The sequence below is a fragment of the Arachis duranensis genome, chromosome 1 (assembly GCF_000817695.3).
Source record: "Arachis duranensis cultivar V14167 chromosome 1, aradu.V14167.gnm2.J7QH, whole genome shotgun sequence".
Taxonomy (NCBI): Eukaryota; Viridiplantae; Streptophyta; class Magnoliopsida; order Fabales; family Fabaceae; genus Arachis; species Arachis duranensis.
In genome coordinates, this window is record NC_029772.3 from 64,085,541 (window position 1) to 64,090,577 (window position 5,037).

Consider the following 5,037-nt stretch of genomic DNA (forward strand, 5'->3'; position numbering starts at 1 on the left):
CCTCAAAGGAAGGGAGTTCTTGAAATTGATGCTCTGAATGCCATATTGGCTCAGAACAAAATGTTGACTCAGCAAGTCAACATGATTTGTCAAAGTCTGAATGGATGGCAAAATGCTTCCAACAGTACTAAAGAGGCATCTTCTGAAGAAGAAGCTTATGATCCTGAGAACCCTGCAATAGCAGAGGTAAATTATATTGGTGAACCTTATGGAAACACCTATAATTCATCATGGAGAAATCATTCAAATTTCTCATGGAAGGATCAACAAAAGCCTCAACAAGGCTTTAATAATAGTGGAAGAAATAGGCTCAGCAATATCAAGCCTTATCCATCATCTTTTCAGCAACAGACAGAGAATTCTGAACAGAGCACCTCTAACTTAGCAAACTTAGTCTCTGATCTGTCTAAGTCCACTTTAAGTTTCATGAGTGAAACAAGGTCCTCCATTAGAAATCTGGAGGCACAAGTGGGCCAGCTGAATAAGAAAATCACTGAAACTCCTCCTAGTACTCTCCCAAGCAATACTGAAGAGAATCCAAAAAAGAGAGTACAAGGCCATTGATATAGTCAATATGGTCGAACCTAGAGAGGAAGGAGAGGACGTGAATCCCAATGAGGAAGACCTCATGGGACGTCTCTCAAGCAAGAAGGAGTTCCCTATTGAGGTCCCAAGAGAATCTGAGGCTCATATAGAGACTATAGAGATCCCATTAAACCTCCTTCTGCCATTCATGAGCTCTGAAGACTATTCTTCCTCTAAAGAGGATGAAGATGTAACTGGAGAGCAAGTTGCTCAATATTTAGGAGCTATCATGAAGCTAAATGCCAAGTTATTTGGTAATGAGACTTGGGAAGGTGAACCTCTCTTGCTCATTAGTGAACTAGATACATGGGTTCAGCAAACTTTACCTCAAAAGAGACAAGACCCTGGAAAATTCGTAATACCCTGCAGTATAGGCACCATGATCTTTGAAAAAGATCTGTGTTACCTGGGGTTAGGTATAAATCTTATGCCACTCTCTGTAATGGAGAAGCTGGGAATCATTGAGGTACAACCTGCCATGTTCTCATTACAAATGGCAGACAAGTCAGTAAGACAGGCTTATGGATTAGTAGAGGACGTATTAGTAAAGGTTAAAGGCCTTTACATCCCTGCTGATTTCATAATCTTAGACACTAGGAAGGAGGAGGATGAATGCATCATCCTTGGAAGACCTTTCGTAGCCACAGCAGGAGCTGTGATAGATGTTAACAGAGGAGAATTAGTCCTTTAATTGAATGGGGACTACCTTGTGTTTAAGACTCAAGGGTGTTCTTCTGTATACATGGAGAGGAAGCATGAAAAGCTTCTCCCAGTATAGAGTCAAACAAAGCCCACACAATCAAGCTCTAAGTTTAGTGTTGGGAGGCCACAGCCAAACTCTAAGTTTGGTGTTGAATCCCCACATCCAAACTCTAAATTTTGGTGTTAGGAGTCTACAACATTGACCTGATCACCTGTGTGGCTCCATGAGAGCCCACTATCAAGCTATTGACATTAAAGAAGCGCTTATTGGGAGGCAACCCAATTTTTATTTATCTAATTTTTTTTATTTTTATCGTTCTTTTATGTTTTATTAGGTTCATGATCATATGGAGTCACGAAAAAAATACTAAAATTAAAAACAGAATCAAAAACAGCAGAAGAAAAATCACACCCTGGAGGAAGGACTTACTGGCGTTCAAATGCCAGTAAGGAGCATCTGGCTGGTGTTCAATGCCAGAACAGAGCATGGATCTGGCGTTGAACGCCAAAAATATGCAATAATCTGGCGTTTAAATGCCAGGATTGCACACTGAGGAAAGCTGGCGTTCAACGCCAGAAATATGCAGCAATCTGGCGTTTAAACGCCAGGATTGTACACTGAGGAAAGCTGGCGTTCAACGCCAGAAACATGCAGCAATCTGTTTGAGTTACCTTCGCTAGTGTTGTTGTTGTTAAAGCCTGTGCTTGCCATGATCTTTTCCCTTAAACGGTTAAGTCTTTCAAAGGGTTAAGCTCTGATGCCACTTGTAGAACCTATGCACAATTACTCAAGAGGGGGGGTGAATTGAGTATTGCAACAACAATTAATCTTTTTACGAAAGTTAAAGACAATATACAAAAAGTGTTATTGTACTAGTATTTTTCCAAGAGCTTAACTCAATTGCTAAGCATTTATAAGGAGCTTTTACTTTCCAATAGACACCAACTCAAATAAATTGATCAAGCTTTTCACCAATCGGACTTAAGCCACTCCTTAAGTACTTACGAAGCTACTTTTCGATAACAATTTATTTGCTCAAAGGTAAAAGACAATAATATTGAAGAGATGAGTTTGGAGAGATGCAAACGCTATTTAGAGTGGTTCGGCACAATCCTTGTCCTACGTCCACTTTCTTTCTCAATCGCAATTGAGAAGTTCCACTATTGCCAAGCTTCAAGGTGCTCGCGCAAAACCTTTTACAATCCGAGTCCTTAGTTTCTAACACCTCACGGTATATAATCACCACTCGTATACTAACCCACTCCACTTAGAGATACCTTCTCTAAGATTTGCCTTGAGTACTTAGTATACCTCTTTGGTATCCTCACCGACTATAGTGTTTATAACTCTTGACTCAACCTTGGAGATCACACTCCAATTTACAAGGTGTACAAGAAAACAATTCTCAAAGAATTGTTGAGATGAAATGAGTACTCTCTAGAAGAGTGTATGATTACAAGTTTAGCACTATTGAACCAAATGATATTGCTCTCTCAAATTGTGTATTATAACACCTTAAAAAAAATGTGTAGAATGAAAGAATATGAACAAGATAGTTTACAAGTCGTCGCATGTTTTGCATCGATGCAAGATGAGTGTGCATCGATGCAAACCTTAAAGAATGGCTTAAAATCACTTCAAAATGCTTAGGATTGATCTCAAACTTGTTGGAGTCAATTCCTATGCTTTTGTACCTTTGAAAACAAGTTTTAAACCATACCATTTGGCTAGCATCGAATTGCAAGATGTGCATCAAAACATTTTGTGAGTGTGTGTTGAGAGATTTAGCAATTGGTTCTTAACAAGAAGTTACCTAAGTCCTAAGACACTATACTTGTCTTCAAATGTTGTGGACTTGAGTTTCTTGTTGTTGTTGTGTTTGCTTTCAACTCTTCATGCTTGTTCATTCAAGTTGTTTGTTGGTTTGTCTTTCATGTCGTTTGTTGGTTTGTCATTCATCAAAACCTACGAATACAAACTTCGCATACAAGCAACATGATTTACAATTTCCCCCTTTTTGATAATGACAAACTAATTTTGAGGATATGTATTTATAAATGATTTTGAAAGCAACAATAATGCACTTTGTTTTATAGAAAGCTTTGGAGAAGACTTCACAGAAAAATTTTGCAGGAGTTCCCCCTAAATATGTGCATTTGTTCCTTTAAGGGGCGTTTATCAAAGAAAACGATTTAGATATCAAAGTTTTTGCTTAGCGGAAGTCTTTTTGAAATCATTGTTTCGCAAACTTATTTCTTCTTTTCAAATCCTCAAACTTCTTCTTTTTTAAAAGTTCAAAACTTCAAATATCCTCAAACTTTTCTTCCTATTTCAAAAGTTCAAAACTTCAAATATCCTCAAACTTTTCTTCCCCCTTTTGACATTATCAAAAAGAAGGGAGTTTGAAATGTGTCATAGAAGCATGCATAAAACAATGAATTTTTTTTTAAGTTCAATTTCTTTATTAATCTCAAGGATGAGATATTCCCCCTTTCAAAAAGAGTTTGATTTCCTCTTTTTATATATAATAAGCATGTATAATTCCCCCTAAAGAAGTGAAATATATCAAGGCATGCATATTAACTTAAAATAGGGGTACCAAGCCTATTTTGAGTTATTCACCAAACAAGCATACAAGCATTAATCATTTAACAAAATTATGAAGGAAATATCAAAGTATTTAAACCATAATAGAAATCCTTAACTTACTAGGAGTTAGTTTAACAATTCATATAATCAAATAAACATAAAGCAATAAAAAGTGACTTGATGAAGAGGAGACAATCAATCTTGGTCTTCATCATCATCATTATCCTCTTCATACGGTAGGTGGATGCCGAAATGCTCATATAAGTCATCAATACGACGATCCAAGCGACCCGTGCGATGATCTACACGAGACACACGACGATTAAGTGCTTCAAGTTGCCTACCATGCTCAACTTCAATCCTTTGGATGTTTTGGTTGATGGATTGTAATTCTCTCATTACATCAACCAAGGAGGGTGGTTCTTGAGCTTGAGGTGCTTGTGGAGGAGCTTGCTCTTGAGGACCTTGTTCATCAACATTTCTTCTTCCCATTTTGTTGAGAAGATGAGTGTTGATACAAGATTGAGGTGGTACTTCCTTGGCAATCTCATTTGATACATCAATACCAACATAATCAAAGACTTTAGACCATAGGCAAAGGAATCCTAATCCACCATTCCTATCCTTCATCTTGAGCCTAATCATATGTTGTACTATAAAGTATGGCCAATTAATCTTAATCCCATTCATCATAGCCCACATGACAATCAAATCTTCATCAGTTACATTCGCATGCCCGGATATTCTAGGTTGCAATACATAGGTGACTAGATATAACAAAGTTCAATGTTTCGCACTCATTGAATTGCAACTAATTTTGGAGTGAGCTCCTTGTACAAGGTTGAACAAATGCATGGCATTGTCCTTTGAATAACCCCATTCATCAATTGGGGTTTTACCACCTTGAAACAAGTCACCTTGATTTGGCAACTCCCAAATGGTGGCTAACTCATCACCATCTAGCCTATAATCCTTTCTTCCTATCTTGAAGAATAATGTGAAATTTGATTCATCTTCCTCATCAATCTCAATCATGAGTGTACTATAGGCTATGGCAACTAAATCCGGATAATATTTACTCTTAATTTGAACAAAATCCATGAGGCCTTGATGAACTAGAATAGCCTTAAGAGTATCAAACTTATGAATGACAAGAAGGG